Source organism: Leopardus geoffroyi, chromosome B2, assembly GCF_018350155.1.
Source record: "Leopardus geoffroyi isolate Oge1 chromosome B2, O.geoffroyi_Oge1_pat1.0, whole genome shotgun sequence".
Lineage (NCBI taxonomy): Eukaryota > Metazoa > Chordata > Mammalia > Carnivora > Felidae > Leopardus > Leopardus geoffroyi.
In genome coordinates, this window is record NC_059332.1 from 93,680,935 (window position 1) to 93,702,059 (window position 21,125).

General features: G+C 35.0%; 1 long non-coding RNA gene across 1 annotated transcript in view; it reads right to left on the bottom strand.

Moving 5' to 3' along the window:
- Positions 1 to 20,176, bottom strand: part of LOC123608779 — a 368,747-nt gene extending 348,571 nt beyond the window's left edge. The window contains exon 1 of the long non-coding RNA XR_006717433.1: positions 20,090 to 20,176. This is a non-coding gene — a long non-coding RNA (uncharacterized LOC123608779). The remainder of the gene's footprint in view (positions 1 to 20,089) is intronic.
- Positions 20,177 to 21,125: the final 949 nt, after the last annotated feature.

Below are 21,125 nucleotides of genomic sequence, written 5' to 3' on the forward strand. Positions count from 1 at the left end.
TATGCACAGTTTTCTACTATTTGATTTTATCACAACATTAGTGTGCTAGTATGATATTAAGCCAGACAAACGAGAAATTCCAGAATAAAAAACAAAAATAATTGGTCTGCATTAGTTGAGTTTAGATTCAAAATACACAAAACAGTAGCTTAAATAAATTAAAAGTTGCAATATAAGAACCGGTTTAATTGCAGTACAGTACCATCAAGGAGCAGGCTTATATTTTTCTGTGGCATGATCCTAGTGAAGGACCTCATGATTCAAGATGACTACTCTAGCTGCCGCCATCATATCAAGACCAGAAGACAAAGGCAAGGCAGATAGGTACAAAAAAGGCCCCTCTCAGTTAGGTTAGCTCCTTTTAATAAACATTTTATCTTATGCAAGTATTGGCCAGATTTTATTTACACTGTCACTCCAATGAAAAGGAGAGCGATAAATATAAACTTTTCATTCTAGAAGACAATGTTTCCACCTCAAAAACACAGTTCTTTTGCTGAGAAAGACATTACGATGACTACTACAATAGGCAGCAGTCTCTTTCTCAGACTCCTTCATCAAGGGGCCTGGGGAAAGATTGAGCAGTAATAAATGAGAGCAAAATATACATATTATAAATATCTACATCTTTTGCCATATATAGCAATGCAGATAATGTTAATCTATTACTTACTGTATTAATCATTCTTAAGCTATTAAGGCCTGTATCAATCAGGATATCCTAACAGGAGACAGAAAACATAGTAATTTGAACACAAAAAAAATTAATGGAAAGAACTATTGACTGTAATAGGGGATTTCAATAACAAAGTATTGGCTATTAAAAGTAAAGAGAACTCTTGGGGTGCCTGGGTGATTCCGTTGGTCAAGAAGCCAAATCTTGGTTTTGGCTCAGGTCATGATCTCACAGTTCATGAGGTCGAGCCCCAATCAGGCTCTGCACTAGGTGTGGAGCATGCCTAAGATTCTCTTTCTCCCTCTCTCACTGCCCCTCTCCTAAATAAAAACAAAACAGAAAGAAAGAAAAAAGAAAGAAAGAAAGAAAGAAAGAAAGAAAGAAAGAAAGAAAGAAAGAAAGAAAGCTAGCTCTAAAAAATACAGATGCTATAAATATAGGAAGCAATTATCACCTGTAGGGCTGAGATACAGCCCCAAAGGAAGAGAGAACCCACCTCCTTCTACACATAAAAGGCTGTGGCTTGCTGGATGGTGTAAGAGTCACTGTGGTTTTCGGCCAGTGAACTTGATGGAAATTGTCCTCTGGAGTTCCAAGGGAAAGCCACGCAAAAGGAGATGCCACAGCTCAGAATGCACTATAAAACTGCCCAGGATGGGGGCACTGTTCATGGCGAAGTGCCTGTCTTTGGCAGTGCATTGTGAGGCCACCAGAGAGCACATATAGAAAGGTTTTCATTACTGGGCACACCAGCAGGTTGTGGCAGCTGAGAGTTAGAGAAGCTGTTCACTACAGGAACCAGAAGCGGGAGAAGCCAGAGATTCAGGAGCCTTGAGTGCAGCACTCGGAACCCAGAAAGAAAATTCCTCTCTTCACTACTGCATCGTCTAGTGACAAAGTTTGAAGCTGTTCCAGCTGCTTTGTTTTTACAGAGAAGTTGATGAAAGAGGATTTGGAGATGGCAGACAACAAATTGATAGTACAAGGCCTAAATAATTTCAGAGAAAGTATATAGTGAGACCTTCTGAATTTCACCCTCTTTGACTTATATCTGAATTTTAGCATGTGTCACTATAAGCTGACAAGAGGGATCCCACATATACCTGCATCGGAAAGAAAAGAACCAGAGAAAGAGCCAGACACACACAAAACACATTTTCTTCTAATGCTTACTCATGAACTTGAAAAGGATGGTTATTCCATGGAAGACATAAAAATAACAGAAGGCCGACACATATGAACTTTTCATGTACGAGGCCACATGAATCTACAAAGTTAGTTCAATTAATGTCCTAGAATCTGGCCAGTGAAATTACCAGTTTCTTTTTTGAGACAGTGTGATAAAGTAAAAGAAATATTTCCCAATAGAACCAGCTTCTTCCAAAAATGTCTCCAGGGCAGTTTCCTTCTTCCTTTCCTAGTTAGGTTTATCTCTGAATTAAGAAACAAAATGACAGTGACACTAAATTTCATATTCTTCTTTTATCTGGGTTCAAACTATTTAGATAGGGTCATATGTAATTTCTACTCCCCCAAATGTAAAAGTGTAGATTTCCATCTGTAAGGAAAACAAAATGAAATATTTTCCCCACATAAAATATTCCGTACTTAAAAAAAAAAGAAAAAATATGTAATCAGATAAAATGGCTTTCAATATAGAATCACAGAAATAAAGAAGAAAAAATATATTTGAAGGTAAAAAGTTATTTTTTTTCTCATTAAGCACTATTAATGGTGGCAAAATGCAATACACAATAAAAAATTTAATAATTTTGACTTCTATTTCTTAATAACCACGTTTATATTTTAAAGTTTTGCAACACATGCTATGTGTATGTTCATAAATATAGAGATTTCAGAGAAATTCATATTTGCGTGCAATTTTGTACTTATTTTAAATTTTTTTGAACATTTTATTTTTATTATTGAGATACAGAGAGACACAGAGCATGAGCAAGGGAGGGGTAGAGACAGGGGGAGACACAGAATCTGAAGCAGGCTCCAGGCTCCGAGCTGTCAGCACAGAGCCCGACGCGGGGCTCAAATTCACAAACTGAGATCATGACCTGAGCCAAAGTCAGTCGCCTAACCAACTGAGCCACCCAGGCGTCCCAGTTTTGTACTTATTTTAACCTACTGATCTATCATGGATAATTTCCAATATAATTATGGCTTAAGAGTATTTATAATGCATGTTCTCTATCAAAGAGAACATCACATTAAGTTTTATAATATTAATATCAAAATATTACTTCTTGATCTTTTAGCAAGTGGCAAGTGGGCAAGTGTACTACCAGAGAAACAGGAAAGCATTTATTTTTAAAGAAAAAAATCACAAAGTGAAAATGTTTTCAGGATTAATATTTCAATTTATAATAAGGAACACTGATGCACCAAAAAAACATGCATTTATATGAGTGCTTTCCAAAGAGTGATAGCCAGTGCTGGGTGTCCTATGGGACAAGCAATCACAGGCACCTGAGGCCAGCATGTAATTCAGTGCAATCTCAGCACTCTTAGAAAACAGAAATGTCTCCACAGTTCATGGTTCCACCTGTGTTCCCACTGAAGCAGTGGAGGAAGGCATTTGAGAGCATGGATCTAGAATGTACAGCCGTAGGTCCTGGTCTGCAGTCCCCCCCCGCCGCCCCCCCCGCCCCTCCATTAGTACCTTGTAGTGATATCTCTTATCTTCTCTTTGGCTCTGTATCCTCCACTGTAAAAAATACAGGCATACCTCAGAGATAGGGTGAGTTTGGTTCACAATAAAGCAAATGTCACAATAAAATGAGTCAAATAAATGTTTTGGTTTCTCAGTACATATAAATGTTCACACTCTATTATAGTTTGTTAAGTGTGCAATAGCATTATGTCTAAAGAAAACAATGTATATACCTTAATTAAAAATAATTTATTGCTAAAAAAGTGCTAACCATCATCTGAGCTTTTTTGGTGAGCTGTAATCTTTTGGCTGGTGGAGGGTCTTGCCTCATTGCTGATGGCTGCTGAATGATCCGGGTGGTGGTTGCTGAAGGTGGGGGTGGCTGTAACAGTTTCTTAAAATAAGACAACAATGAAATTTTGCAACATCAGTTGACTCTTCCTTTCACGAACCATTTGCCTATGGCATGTGATGCTATTTGGTAGCCTTTTCCCATAGTGGAACTTCTTTCAAAATTAGAATCCCTGCTTTACAACTAGTTGCCACGGCTTTATCAACTAAGTAGATGTAATATTCTCAGTCCTTTTTCATTTCAACAATCTTCACAGCATCTTCATTAGGAGTAGGTTCCATCTCACTTTCTTTGCTCATCCATAAGAAGCAATTCCTCGTTGTTAAAATTTCATCATGAGATTGGGGCAGTGCAGTTCCATTTTCAGGCACCACTTCCAATTCTAGTTCCCTTGCCTTTTCCACCACATCTGCAGTTACTTCCTGAACTGAAGTCTTCTTCCAAATTCTGTTCATGTAAATATTTTAACCTGTTTCCATGAATCATGAATATTCTTAGTGGCATCTAGAATGGTGAATCTTGCTAGAAGGTTTCAATTCACTTTGTCCACATCTATCAAAGGAATCACTACCTATGGTGGCTACAGCCTTATAAATGGATTTTTTAAATAATAAGATCTGAAAGTCAAAATAATTCCTTGATCCATGGGCTGCAGAATGGATGTTGTGTTAGCAGGCATGAAAACAACATTGATCTTACTGTAAATCTTCATCAGAGCTCTTAGGTGACCAAGTACGTTGTCAACAAGCAATAATATTTTGAAAGGAATTTTTTTTCCTGAGCAGTAAGTCTCAACAGTTGGCTTGAAATATTCAGTGAACCATGTTGTAAACAAATGCGCTGCCATGCAGGCTTTTTTTTATTCCGTTTTATAGAGCACAAGCAAAGTAGAGTTAACATGATTTTTTTTAATTTTTTTAATGTTTATTTATTATTGAGAGACAGAGACACACAGAGCCTGAGCAGGAAAGGGGTCAAGAGATGGAGAGACACAGAATCTGAAGCAGGGTCCAGGCTCTGAGCTGTCAGCACAGAGCCCAACATGGGGCTCGAACCCACAAACCGTGAGATCATGAACTGAGCCCAAGTTGGACGTTTAACCCGACTGAGCCACCCAGGAGCCCCAAGTTAACATGATTGTTAAGGGCCCTAGAGTTTTTAGAATGATGAATGTGGATTGGCTTCAACTTAAAGTCACCAGGTACATGAAGCCCCTAAGTAAAGTCAGCCTGTCCTTTCAAGCTTTGAAACCAGGCATTCACTGATTTCTCTCTAGCTCTGCAGGTTCTAGATGGCATCTTCTTCCAATAAAAAACTGTTTGTCTACACTGAAAATCTGTTGTTTAGTGTAGCCATCTTCATTCATTACTTAGCTAGATGTTTTGGATAACTTGTTATAACTTCTATATCAGACTTGCTGCTTCACCTTGCACTTTTATGCTATGAAGACAGCTTCTTCCCTTAAACTACATAAACCAATTTCTGCTAGCTTCTAACTTTTCTTTTACAGCCTCCTTACCTTTCCCAGCCTTCATAGAATTGAAGAGAGGCAGGGCCTTGCTCTGGATTAGACTGTTGTGGCTGGTTTGATCTACCATCCAGACCACTAAAACGTTCTCCATATCAGCAATAAGGTGATTTCGTTTTCTTATCATTTATGTATTCATTGGAGTAGCACTTTTAATTTCTTTCAAGAACTTTTCCTTTATATTTACAACCTAACAAGCGAGAGGCCTAGCTTTTGGCCTGTCTCAACTTTCAGCATGCTTTCCTCACTTAGCTTAATCATTTCTAGCTTTTGATTTAAAATGAGAGGTGTGAAACTCTGCCTTTCATTTGAACATTCAGATACCATTTCAGGGTTATTAACTGACCTAATTTCAATATTGCTGTGTCTCAGGGAATAGAGAGGTGAGAGGAGAAGAGAGAGATGTGGGGGAGGAGCCAGTAGGTAGAACTGTCAGAACACATGTATTTTTTAAATAGTTTTAAAATTTGTTTTCTTTATCTTTATTTGAAAGAGAGAGAGAGAGAGGGAGGGACAAGGGCAAAGGGAGAGAGAGAAAATCTTAAGTGGGCTCCACCCTCAGCAAGGAGACCTTTGTAGGGTTCAATCCCATGACCCTGGGATAATAACCTCAGCTGAAATCAAGAGTTGGATTCTCAGCCAACTAAGCCACACAGGCATCCCAGAACACACGCTTTTATCAGTTAAGTTTGCTACCTTACATGTGTGGTTTGGGGTGCCCCAAAACAATTATAATAGTAACATCAAAGATCACTGATCACTGTAACAATAATAAAAATAATGAAAAACTTTGAGTAATGCAAGATTTACCAAAATGTGGCACAGAGTAAGGAAGTGAACCAACACTGTTGGAAAAACGGTACCAATTGACTTGCCTAATGCAGGGTTGCCACAAACCTTTCATTTGTGAAAAAACACATTATCAGCGAAATACTATAAAGCGAAGCATGATAAAACAAGGTACGCCTGTATGTGATAATACCAATACCTACCAACCACAACCACAATAATTGAGAAAATAATGTCTGTAAAGCTTTTAGTGTCATGTCTGGAACAAAATAAACTCTCAACATATGATAAAAATCTGAGAGTGTGCCCAGGGCTCCGGACAGAATTTCAGTGACCTCATTAACTTTTTCAACCACTAACAAATACTTAATTTCTTTATGTTCAAGTACTCATTATGTATTAACCTGAAAAACTTAAAACTATTAAACATCATAAAAAATACTTGGAAGACTCTATAAAGGGTCTTACTGTGTAGTTTCACAAAACAAATGGCAAGAATAAGAGGATAAAGCAACAAAATACTGGTAGGTTTAACCAAATACTATGCCAAATTCTGAACAGATCTGGGAGATTTCTTCAGATGCTTGCATTTTATGTTTATATACTCTTTTTTCTTCTGGTTGTATGTATATTTATATGTGTATAAATATATATATTTTTATTAAAAAAGTCAACTTATATCCTTTGACAAAGAAACTTTTAAATATATTTTATTATTTTCAAATGGGAATTCTCAGTGATTCTAAATATAATCACTAAGTAAGGTAAATTATATTGATTTACTTATGTTAAACCTTGTCTTATTCTGAGTCCATTTCTTTAATAAAGAGTTCTATTCTTCTCTCAAATAATTTTAGTATATGATTTTTATATATTATTGATTTTTATTGATATTTATCATTCTGAATTTATAACATTACTTTGTTTTCATGGCATTAATTTTTATTGTTAATATTCCATAAGAGAATGATGCCAAGTACCTATATGGCTATAGCAGGGAAACAAAATTTCCTTTTTAAAATACATGTATTTTTATTTTTATTTGAAAAATGAATTATAGTTATTTTTCAATAATAATAGTTATTAGGTAATAAAGGAAGAAACATATTGATAGAGTAAACTACTCTATTGGTAGAATGAGAATACATGATACCAAAAAAGAATAATTTTTAATGTAAACACTTTTTAAATTACTGCCAAGTCAAGTCCAACAACCACAACAACAAAACTAGTAATTTACCATTATCAGATATTTTATTTTATAAGTGAAAATGGTTTGTTAGAAAACCAGATTACATTTACTTCCCTCAGCAATTGGTCAAAAAAAGTTAAAAATATCATTTAGTGATGCTGAAAAGTCACTTAGAAAAGAGATTTAAACTGCCACAAAGTTTTTTTTTTTTTCAACGTTTATTTATTTTTGGGACAGAGAGAGACAGAGCATGAACGGGGGAGGGGCAGAGAGAGAGGGAGACACAGAACCGGAAACAGGCTCCAGGCTCTGAGCCATCAGCCCAGAGCCCGACGCGGGGCTCGAACTCATGGACCGCGAGATCGTGACCTGGCTGAAGTCGGACGCCCAACCGACTGCCACCCAGGCGCCCCAAACTGCCACAAAGTTTTAAAAAGTAACTTTATTGGGAATAGCAAGGTATTTTTGTTGTATATTAATATATATCTTAAAATGCTAAATTACACTAAATGTTGAAACCACAGAACTCTTCTCATCTTTAATACTAACTCTTTAATACTAACTCTTCTGGGAGTTCCAAACATCACAACAAAGGGCTAACAGATAGATGAGCCCTCCAGTGTAATAAATAGTAAGACTGAGAACACAAATTAGCACACCTAATTTTTCTAGAAGTGTCAGAAAAATATTTTAAAATGAATAAACAAATGAATAATAGTGCTGAAAAACACAAGGGAGATGCAACTGAGAAGGCAGGGGAGCCCTGAAATGTGTAGCAGAAGAATAATGCTTTATAAGAGCACACATCAAGAAATATGCCAGTAAACAAGATACTTAATTTCACAAGTAACTAAATGCATCCAAAATAAAACACCAACATGATACCATTTTTATAGCTAAATTTCAGAGCTTAGATCAAGAAATTATTCTGCTAGGTGAGTCTTCAGTGATACACATCCTCACATGCAGTGGCTTAGAGTATAAATTGCCACAAATGAGATGGAAATTAATTGTGTTCAAAGTATTCAAATTCTGGGAATATAATAAATATTCTGGGGGCCATCAAGTTGGTGAAACAAATATTGAACACTTTCAAAATATGTAACTTTTGAATGAACAAGTCTGCATTCACAAATTATAAGAATGCAGTAAATTATAAGCAAAAAGATTTAGCGTCAAGGATTTCATCACAAAACTATTTATTATAAAATGTTTGGAAAGAAGCTACATGTCCAGAATTAGAGGATTGCTTAATTAAATAATGTTTAATTACTTCCACGATTACTACCACCAACATGAAAAATTGTATTAATAGTATTTACTAAGCATTTGTGTAAATCAAACAATATTCTAAGTTCCTTACATGTATTATGTCATTTTATCCTTAAGAAACCATATGGGATTGTGTTAGGATTTTTTTTATTCCTATATATACAAAAAGACACACAAAATTTCTGACCCCAAAGTCAGTGTTTTTAACTACCACTTATACTACTAATCATCTGCCTTCTTGGCCTTTTTCCATACTAAGATCCCCTGGAGCCATCACTGTGTTTCTTTTTTCTATTCTCTAGGAGAAAGACATACTGGGGTTTTGTTTGTTTGCTTGTTTTTGTTTTTTTTTAAGTAATCTCTATGCCCAACTTGGAGCTCCAACTCATGATCTCAAGGTCAAGAGTCTCATGGTCTACTGACTGAGCCAGCCAGAATCCCTTGTGTTTCTTTTTTATATATTCTTGATTCCTAGTACAGTGTCTAGAACATTACTGACCCAATGAATATTTGGGGGAAAAAAAAGAGGAATAAAGAACAAAAGGAGAAAATGAAGGAGAAAGAGGTCAGAGAGCACTGGGATGAAGGGAAAGTAGAAGAAAGGAAGAAGAAATAGAAGAGGGGAGAAGAGAGGGAAGGAAGGAGGGAAGTTAGTTTAGTGTGACAGAGTAGAAGTGAAGGAACTGGAAATAGAGGAAGATCAAAACAAAAAACCACAGATTATGAAAATTTATATTTTAACAGTTATAAAGAAGAAGGAAATAGCTTCTTGCCATTCTAATTAGAAGCAGAGGTATAACTTATTCTACCAATAAACAGAAGATAAGTTTTTTCAGCTCAAGTATAACTTTATGATATCACTTATACAACCTCTGATGGTCACGGAATAATTTGATTCCACAGGAATAGATTCATTTGAGAAAGCAAATGGTCATACAGGTAACTTAATTTATGGTTTAATCTTTTGAGAATCATGGAATTTTAAAGTCATATGAACACTTTATCTAGTCCAATTCCCTTCTTAATGCTCATGTAAATTACTTGCCTGGAGACATGTGCATGCTGACTTAGAACACTAATCTGATCTCAATATACTCTTGTTTCCAATACATTCCTCCACCTCATTGATTATTCTCAAAGTTAAAGATATTAATGACTCTTTAGAAATAGTTTGGCAACTCTTATGGGTAATCCTTTCTTATCACAGCTCTAAAATCAAAAGGAATGTCTTCCTTCTCTTGAGTAATTAGAAACTACAAATAAATACTGTTTATTACAAGACTCATTTGGAATATTCTAAACCCATTCTTATAACAGAAACTTAATGTTTGTTTACAAATATAAAATTTGAAATAAAACAATCATTTTTAGTGTGGTCTTCAAGAAACTATATTTCTGTGTCACTAAAGTTTCCAAGAATGTAAGCTGTTACCCATCACATTTTAGCAGGTACATTATGTTATTCTCCATTACATGTGATTGGCAGTTATGTACTATAATAAAATCTGTCAGTGTGGCAATTTTTTTTTATTATTTGACAGTTTTCTAAAAAAAAATAAAATCTTGTTCTGGCTACCAATTAAAACTTGATTTTCCCCCTCCATTTTATCTCTTTATAGCATTTTAGTTTAACTGAGCACTCCCTGTTACTTTTTTTCTAGTAGTAATAAATTGACAGCACAAAGTAATTAAAAACCTGGAAACAATTCTTTCTATAAACTACTCCCTGCCTTCTATTAGCCGATGCTTGTGCTAATGTGACAGATATGTCATTTGGGGCCTGACATTTCATGGCCACTGAATCAGCACTTCACTTGGTTATAGGATCACTTCTTTTGAGGATTCAATATGAGGAGAAAATGCTGTACTACTGGAAATGACACATAGGAAAGTGTCATAATGCTTGACAATAAATACGTAAAGTCTTATATTGTCAATAGGGCTATGTTTAGAAATTCAGAAACTTAAGTTAAAAATAAAAATGAGGGGCGCCTGGGTGGCGCAGTCGGTTAAGCGTCCGACTTCAGCCAGGTCACGATCTCGCGGTCCGTGAGTTCGAGCCCCGCGTCAGGCTCTGGGCTGATGGCTCCGAGCCTGGAGCCTGTTTCCGATTCTGTGTCCCCCTCTCTCTCTGCCCCTCCCCCGCTCATGCTCTGTCTCTCTCCGTCCCAAAAATAAATAAACGTTGAAAAAAAAAATAAAAATGAAAAGAGATGTTTGGGAAAGAACAGCAAAGAGGACACCAATTATCTTAGCAAACTTGTATCTTAAGAGCATCTTTAAGTTTAGATATCAGCAGAATCAAGGTGATACAGGTAGTTCTTTTATAGTAATTAATTTTTTGTGGTTTAGTATTTATACCTCTTCATATGTTGAAATATAAATTAACATTTTGGTAAGACTTAAATTACTTCATTCTTTAGATAACATTTTACTTTCTCATAAAATATAAATCGAGTTCAGAATATCAAATGATTAAGAAGTTGCTAACATATCTAACAGTGCTCAAGCACGTGTGTTTGGTTTTGTTTATATGCTTTTCCATTGATCTCATCTTACTCTATATGGTTTCTCAGCCAAAAAATAAGTGTTCAGCTATCTGTGACGTGATGTCTCTCACAGAGACTCAGTCATCTCATCCCAGCATCACTAGAAAATTAACTAACACTACAAATTAAAGCAAGAATCTTTTTCTAGAAATATATTTTAAGATTTGATTGCCTAATTAAACCTAAAACATGCTATTACATAATATACTATTTAAAGATACATTTTATATATCAAAAAGTGTTATTGAGTAACCATTATGTACAATGCACTGGGCTTAAAACAACAAATGGCAGTTGGGCATTTACAAATGGACATTAACAAAGACTACATAGAGTTTAGTCTCCATGTAAAACTTCCCATGTCTTTTTCTTTCAGTTTTTATCAAATACTTGCTGTTGCTTCCATTTGTTCGCCATGGTTAAATGGATGCATACTGTGAAAACAATCAATTGGTGAAGCAGCATTTATTTCTTTTTTTTTTTTTTTTTTTTTTTTTTTTTTTTTTTTTATATTTTAGAGAGAGAGAGAGTGTGCGTGAATGGGGGAGAGAGGCAGAGAGAGAGAGAGAATCTTAAGTGGGCTCCACACCCCGTGTGAGTGTGTTCTATCCCATGACCCTGGGATCATGACCTGAGCTGAAATCAAGAGTTGGACACTCAGCTGACTCGGCCACCCAGGCACCCCAGCAGAGGCAGCATTTAGATCAAACTATATTCCTCATATATTTTCCATAGAAGACAAAGCTTCTTTAGGAATAATTACTTAAGCAAAGCTTGTTATTTAAAGAAATGAGATTATTCAGCATCCTATTGTAAAAGGCACTATTATATTCTCTAATTGATTTCATTAAAACCACATGGTGAAGGAAAACTAATTTTTTTAAAAAATTGGTCTTAAAAGTAGACTTCTTGTCCTGATGAGTTTGTGTACAGTATTTAAAAGATTAAAAAAGAAACCAAACTATGAAATGATTAGAAGCAACTAAGCTTAGTATTTATACCAAAAGTTGTAATGGAAAAACCACACAATCTTCTTTTACATTAAATATAAATATTTAATATATTTATACCTAGTATATTCTGTATATACTAGGTAGACTCTTCCTGGTTTCAATTAACTATTTGGCACAAATTTATTGTACACATTATTAATTTGAGATTTCATTTATATACATCCTTCCTTAATGCACTCTTAACAAGTATCCATGAAGGCCTACTATGTTCCCATCACTGCTATAGAAACAGGGAATATGGTAGTCATCAAATAAATTCACATTATGAAGTATTCATTCTGTGTGGCAAAAAAGACAATAAGCAAAAAACATATGTAATAGATCAGGTGGTGATAAGTATATTTAAAAAATTAAGCAAGTAGGGGATACAGAGTATGGAGCTACGCTATTAGAGTGACAGACATTCCCTCAGAGAGAATTTTAACAAATTCATGACTGAAATGGGAAATTAGTCCATTAAAATATTTAGGGAGTACATTAGAGGCAAAGGCAGAGGCAAAGGCAGATTCTCAGAATACAAACCTCTTTATGCTGATAGCCTTTCATTATAAGAATTTAATTGGTATAAATTTTACATTTTAGTGGAAAATTTTTGAATTATATATCTACAGCAGTAGGTAAAAGGCAAACACTCTCCTTACCTACTGAAATTTCTTTTAAAAAGATGATTAACAAAACAATGTCTTTCATGTATAACTTTAATATCAAGCAATGATATACATTTTTTACATAATCACAATTGCATCAGAATGTAAGCTCCGTGAGGGCAGAAATTTTGTCACCTGTTTTGTTGACAAGGACTCCAATGTCTCAAACACTGTTACATTGTAGATAATTGACAAATGTGTCAAATAAATGAAGAAATAATTGTGCATTGAATTATTTTTTCACAAAATATTTTTTAAATAAATACTAAATATAGATATAGTTCTAATTTCTTTTAATAGTGTTCATTATCATAATATACATGATCCAATTGTCTAGGTAACTTATTGGTAATGCAAATATATTCTCTGTGCAAAAGGAAGAATTTGATTGAATCAAATGATTAATTTTTTATTTTTATTTTTTTATTAAAAAAAATTTTTTAACGTTTATTTATTTTTGAGACAGAGAGAAACAGAGCATGAATGATGGAGGGTCAGAGAGAGGGAGACACAGAATCTGAAACAGGCTCCAGGCTCTGAGCTGTCAGCACAGAGCCCAACAAGGGGCTCAAACTCACGGACTGAGAGATCATGACCTGAGCTGAAGTCGGCCGCTTAACCGACTGAGCCACCCAGGCACCCCAAATGATTAACTTTTCATGTCTGACATTTTGCATCCCAGCAGAAATTTGGGGATCAATAAAGTCAATCAATTATTGATATGAGTGGGCCTTTTCTTGAATTTCCAATGAACTGTGAAATTAAAAAAAAAAAAAAAAAAATTCCTCCCTGACTTCTTAGCCACTACATCACAAGTACATCCAAACATCATTCGATTTCAAGGAAAAGATCCGATGTGAAAAAACAAAGAAGCAAAAACTAGTGACGTTGATCATTAAGATCCACTTTTTTTTTTTTTTAATTTTTTTAACGTTTAATTTTGAAGGAGAGAGAGACACAGCATGAGTGGGGGAGGGGCAGAGAGAGAAAGAAGGAGACACAGAATCTGAAGCAGGCTGCAGGCTCTGGGCCATCAGCACAGAGCCCAATGCGGGACTCGAACCCACCAACTGTGAGCTCATGACCTGGGCCCAAGTTGGACACTTAACTGACTGAGCCACCCAGGTGCCCCAAGATCCACTTATAACTGAAGACTTAAAAGAAAAGGAATATAGGAAATGGATACAACATAATTATCCAGGATTGTAATGAATCTAAAGGAGGAAATGCAATGTGAGGTATACTAGATAAATTCAATTTCTATATATAGGCCTAACACCTAGGAATTAGTCACCACAAGACTGGTTAAACATAAGTTTTATATACATGTATATATTTGAGAATGTGATTTACACATACTATACATATGCATTTACAGCAGGTTTTAAAGTTCTTCTATACGTTTTAATAACTTACTAAGTGTTAAATATTTTTGGCACTTATAGCTCAGAATTAATTCTGACAGACCAGTACTATCACACAAATTTTATAGATGAGCCAGATCACCCTTCCTTTCATCTGTAACCATTTAACTGTAAATACATATTTCTTAGCAGAATCAGAGATCCTCAAAAGGATTTGCAATGATAACAATAATTCCACATGAAGTTTTGGTTCTTAGATCACAGACACACCCACAATACAGGTGTGGTCTACCAAGTAATATTATTAATAATGATAATTTAATAAGTCCTGATTTATTTTCTCTTTTAAGACCAAACTTCTTGTAAAGTACAACTAGGTGCAAACTGTCATTCCCCATGAATTGCTTCTGGAACATATGAGATCAATTTTGTTTCTGAGGAATGGTCTTAATCATTGGCAGCACAGCTTTGAAAAAACTTTATCTGTTGTAGGCAGACTGAAAAACCCTCAGCACCTGGGAAGCAGTCACTTTCAGGAACTGCCACATATAGGATGGGCTGCCATTCCAAAGAGATCTTATTCCCATTTGGGCGCTATACAGACAAAGTCAAGGGCGAAAACAGGAACTAGACTACAAAGCAGCTGGAAATAGCAAAAATATAATAGGAACCATTTTAATGTATATATACAGATAACATGCATACAACATATGTTATATAACATATATATGACACACTCTTTTTAAAATATTTTACATACATAAGTTTATTGAATCCTTACAATCCTATATGGTAAATGCTATTACTATTAGACCTATTTTATGAAAGCTGAAAGTGAAATACAGAGAGATGAAATAGTTTGCTCAGGCTGTCCAGAAAAAGGCTTAGGAAATTTAAGAAGTGAAGACAAAGCACATAACTCAGAGTCCATAGTAATGGAAAGGTCATTGAGATAAGGGTTCTCAGAGGACTATGGAGTCCAATCCAACATGTCCAAAAGACTTGAATTTTTTAAAAAATACAACGTTACTGGGACTTCATTGGTGAGAAAACATAAAGAGAATTTAGTTTCATTTAAAGTAAGTCAAAATAGGGGCACCTGGGTGGCTCAGTCGATTAAGCAGCCAACTTCAGCTCAGGTCATGATCTCGCGGTCTGTGATTTCAAGCCCAGCTGTGCTGACAGCTCAGAGCCTGGAGCCTGTTTCAAATTCTACGTCTCCCTCTTTCTCTGACCCTCCCCAGTTTATGCTCTGTCTCTCTCTGTCTCAAAAATAAATAAATGTTAAAAAAATTTTTTTTAAATAATAAAGTAAGTCAAAATAAATAAATAAAAATTTACCACCCATTTATTGAGAATCAACTGGGTTCCAAGCACTGTCTACAATAATAGACTTAAAAAGATTATGAAAACATTTACATCATTGAAGAATTTAAAATCCAATGCGGGGGTGGGGGTAGGGGAGTGCCTGGGTGGCTCAGTTGATTAAGCCTCTGACTCCTGATTTCAGCTCAGGTCATGCCCTCATGGTTGGTGGGATTGAGCCCAGTATTAGGCTTGGTGCTGACACTGCCAAAGTTGCTTGGGATTCTCTCTCCCTCTTTCTCGGCTCCCTCCCCTGCTCATGCTCTCTCTCAAAATAAGTAAATAAATAATAAAAATAAAATCCAGTGGGAAAGATGCATACAAGGAAACAAATATGATTCAGCATGACAATTGCTCTATTGGATGAATACAAAAAGCATGAGAGGAGCAAAGAAAAAATGATATGTCTTTGCTATGAAGGAAAGACATTTACAGCTATTGGCTTAAGCATAAACTTTGCATGTGAGTAAGTGTGAAAGGTACTGCAAAGAACATTATGTGAATGGGCAAAGGGAGTGAGAAAGCATATTAAAAATACTAGATTTATTTCAGTATCATTCAATATTTACCCTAAAGTGGGGAAGTTGTGGAAGATGCTGCTGAACAGATAAATACAAAGCAATTAAAAAATTACAGAGACATTAAAACATTTTGTACCTGACTGTCTAGAGGCAGAAAATAATGCGCCTATATTATTTAATATAAAAACTAAAATCTCCATATTCTTTTATTCAACTTGGCTAATCAAATAAGGCATAAAGCCTGAAAGTCCAAGATTCTTAGACTGTATTAATTAACAAACTATGGAAAGGATAGAAGTTAGTGACACAGGTGTGGTATGGAGAGAAGTCTCTGAAATACATAAACATTTACAGTCCGAATTCCTACAACATTTGATTTTGAGATGCTAGAAAGCTCAATCTCAAATCAGATTTGAGTGAGCATTTTTTAATCATATATTCATTTTATCAAAAATATATACATATATATGGATACATATATGGGTTTTGTTTGTTGTGGTTCGAATTATCAAAGCTTTCAAGTGAGAAGTATAGAGCATGCATACATGAAAAATAAGTTGCACTGAGTTCATAAAAAAAAAAACACATTTCAACCTACTCACCAATACATATGCATTAGTCATTAAATCAGCAAATATTTATAAACTGCCTACAATGTTCAACAGCACATTCCAAGTATTGAATATTTTTAAAAAGTGTGTGCTACCTATTACTTTGTCATTTCTGAAAAATGGGTATGTTGATAAAACACATGAATAACAAAAAAGAAAATGAAATAAAATTAAAATATAAGACAAATTAAAACTGTAATGAGTGTTGTGAGGCTCAAAGTCTCTGAAATTTATTTTTTTTAATTTTTTTTTTTTCAACGTGTATTTATTTTTGGGACAGAGAGAGACAGAGCATGAACGGGGGAGGGGCAGAGAGAGAGGGAGACACAGAATCGGAAACAGGCTCCAGGCTCTGAGCCATCAACCCAGAGCCTGACGCGGGGCTCGAACTCATGGACCGCGAGATCATGACCTGGCTGAAGTCGGACGCTTAACCAACTGCGCCACCCAGGCGTCCCAAAGTCTCTGAAATTTAAACAAGCAAGTTATCACATCTTGTTTGGCATATGATTACTAGGGATGCTGGAAATTATTGAGAAATCTAGTATTTGACTAGGCATTTAAGCATTCAACATGGATGGGTACCATTTTGAGAAGTGAATGTGAACAGGATAGTCATGTAAAATCACACTGGAATTGATCAACAGAATTGTTGTTATTGGTTTAAGGTTAAATTGAAATGGGCAATCTAAATGTAATTCCATTTAAAATAATACACATTTTAACTTCAATGTAAACATTTTATTGTTGTATCTAATTATTCTGTTTTCTCCATTGGAAATCACTTGTGCATATGTTAAATCCCCCTTGACTGTTTCCATTTTATCTTTATTTTCCCCAACTTCTTTAAATAACTTCTTTGTTAAATGTTTTCGATTCTATCATTGCCTGTTACTGGTTTTATGTGAAATGTATTCTCCTTTGTGCTCCTAGTAATTTAGTGTTCATTTCTCAAATGTTTTGGTCTTTTTCTTCTACTTATTTGAGTTCTGCATTTTTCTGTTTACCATCCTACAATTTGGCCATTTTATCTCAGAATTTTTTAATATATATTCTCTGGTCTTCCTTCATAGAAGTAACTGCTTCTTTCATTTAAAAAAAAAAAAAAGTCATGTCAGAATGGCTCTACTTTAGGGCACCTGGGTGGCTCAGTCGGTTGAGCTTCTAACTTTAGCTCAGGTCATGACCTCACAGTTTGTGAGTTTGAGACCCATGTTGGGCTCTGTGCTGACAGTTCGGAGCCTGGAGCCTGCTTCAGGTTGTGTGTCTCCCTCTCTCTCTCTCTGCCCCTCCCCTGCTCATGCTCTGTGTCTCTCTGTCTCTCAAAAATAAATAAACATTTAAAAAAATTAGTTACTCTACTTTGTGGCAACATATGTGTAATAAAGTTTTCTAATCCATAAAAAAAACTTGTACTACTACTTTTTTCTTGTGTTCTATAATCTTTTTGTATGGACCCTGTATATTTTCATTTTATTGGCCCTGTTTGAACTGACACACTTTCCTAAACAGCTCTTTATGAGCTTCTTCTCCGAATGGGATGAGTGGTAGCCCAGGTAGCTTTTCAGACTTGCCTAGTCATGAACTCTCTCTTGTCTTGCCACAGCTAGAGATTATAACCACCACTTCTCTTCCTTTCTTAAACTAATCTGGCTCAAGAGGGATTTTAATAGAATCTCTGAGTTTCCAGTTTCTCACAAGCTAATGACTGGCATGGGATACAGTGTAGCCTTCAGGGTGATTTACTTAACAATTAGAATAGACATTTTGCTTTTACTCTGGGCTTCCATTTCTGGGCTGCTCTGCTCTTTGCATATCATCTCTGTTTTCTCCAGACATTCAAGCCGTGTCCATTCTGCCTTGTTCACAGCAGGTGAAGTATGAAAGTTCCCTATTGGTTCTTCCTTAAGATAATGACTAATTGCTGGAGATTTCTAAGATCTCCTAATATGATGCCCCGCTCTGTCCAGATCTATTGCCTCTGGAAGTATTGTGAATATTGGGTTTTGAGGTTTTCTCAGTCTTCCAATTTTGCTGAAAATACATCTTTTCAGTGCTTTTATTGTCCTTGCTTTGTCACTCCATGTACCTACTTAAAAACAACTTTTACACATACATTCCTCTGCTTACCAATGGTTATGACTTTGTAATGAGTCCTTAGAGACTATACTTTATTCTATTCCTGGGAATATTTCCTATGTTTTAAGAAAATGGATTACTTTATTTCCCCCAAGAAAATACTTACACTTTTAAACTGTTGGTTGTGTGCCTTCTCTATATAGAATGACCTCCTCTTCCATCCATTTATAAAATTCTTTCATATACCATGTCAAATTACTTTACCTCAAAGAACTTTTTTTGTTATTTTCATGTTATTTAGTTGATTTCTCAGCTCTTCTCTAAACTCTCACAACAATTTGATTTTTAGCTCTTTGTGGATGGTTTCTTTTCATTTCTATTTGGTATGTGTGTGAATATGAGTGTGTGTGGATATGTTGTATGCTTCAATCGTATCCTTCCTAGTAGATATATGGTCTTTGAGGGTGGCAATTAATTCATTTCACTAATATTTATGTCACCTGGAGGCTATGCAATATAATTTTCTAAATTGTTGAAGAAAAAAAAATCAATAAATGTTTTCAACTCTGCTATATATATATTTGTACACAAGTCATGGGAGACATAAGAGACATAAAAATCACAAGGTATGCCTTAAGGAATTGATACTATATTTGAAGAAATGAGATTAAACTTGCAAAATTTTTATGACTATTGGTGAAGTTGGAATAATGAGGATAGACAATGCATGGCCTCTATGGAACAATGAGAAAATCTGTAAAAATTCTATGATTTTTTTACTAACAAAACACTAAAACTTATATTTATTTTGGATAAAATAGATCATTTGGTGAAATCTGAAAACATGGTTTGCACTTACATATTTTCTTTATCTTTCTTTTTAATAAAGCATAATTTGATGACTTTACAAAGAGACATCACATATATAAATGTCGATACTATATAGGGCTGCAGGTTGAGACAGTATGGCAGACTGAATAACAACATTTATATGTTATGACAATCAGTTCATGTCTTCTTACAATATTTGCTGTATTATTGGACATTTCTGAAGCACTGCTTTGAGAGATTGGCAGGGAAATTAATGTCCTTAATGCAATCTACCTGAATATTTGATAGTGAAATGTCATGAGAGAGTCAAGCTTCAGTGTATCTCAAAGCTAAGACATCCTAAAGAGGAAGTGTGGTGTCAGGTGAGTGGTTAATTGGATGTCCACTTTCCTCATCAGATTCTTTATGATGGAAAGGAAAAAATACCACTGAGTGAGATTTGGACAGCTTCAAAAGTGCAATAAAGCAAAATGAACAATTTAAAGTTTCAAACTCTTTTGGTATTAAAGCTAAAATAAAAGACAACGTCTTCTTATCAAGAATTAGTGTATGCCTGTTCAATTAAAGCTGAAAGAGAGCTATGGTTATAAGATTCATCTCTGACACACATACTATCATTCAGTTGATCGGGAACTAACCTTCAGGTAGACATCATGGTCTCAGAATTTGCTTCACATCAATCCGCTATCATCTTGTATCACCCATGAAATCTTCAAGAGGATGCTATTAAAAGAGTTTGTGACATTTAATACACTTTCATATTGTCTTTCATCACTACTGTATGTACTGAAATACACATTCAAATCCATTCTCAAGTAGAATTATTACCAGCTGGTTTAGAAATTTTGATTGATAAAGCAAAATTTTATGAAATGTGTTAAATCTCATTTGATGGGTATGCTGATGACAGTTAACAACATAACTTGTTTCTCAAAACAATCTAGATATAACAGATACATATATTTTAAATTAAAAACATTAAAGTTTATGGTCTAAAGTTCTCTATTTTGTGTCCATCTCTCCCTTCTCTCTTTTCCTTCCTTCCTTCGAAATTGAAAGTCTATTTTAATTACTAGTTTATGATTATTCAAGTAACAGATATATGATAAAATGGAAAGGACACAGAAATAAATGTTCTGGTTTCAGTTCTATTGTTTACTATCTAGATGACCCTAGACCTTGCAAGGAGTACCAATACACTACCTGTGCAACCCAGGGAAAGGGATGTCCTTCTTAACCAAGATACCATAAAAACTTGAAGTTATAAAAGGATGAATGTGCTATTTTCAGTTAATTAAAATGAGCATTTTTAAAATTAAATATCAGGGTTAAGATAAAATAAATATTGGAAAGTAAGCAATATATTTTGAAATATTTACAATGCAAGGTACAGACAATTTATTTAAAAATAATTTATTAAAAGACACAATGTGGGGCACCTGGGTGGCTCAGTCGGTTAAGCATCCAACTTTGGCTCAGGTCATGATCTCACATCTTGTGAGTTCGAGCCCCATATTAGGCTCTGTGTTGACAGCTCAGAGCCTGGAGCCTGTTTCAGATTCTGTGTCTCCCTCTTTTTGCCCCTCCCCCACTCACTCTCTGTCTCTGTCTCAAAAATAAAATAAACATTAAGAAAAATTTAAAAGACACAATGTGCTTTTTACAAATTGATAA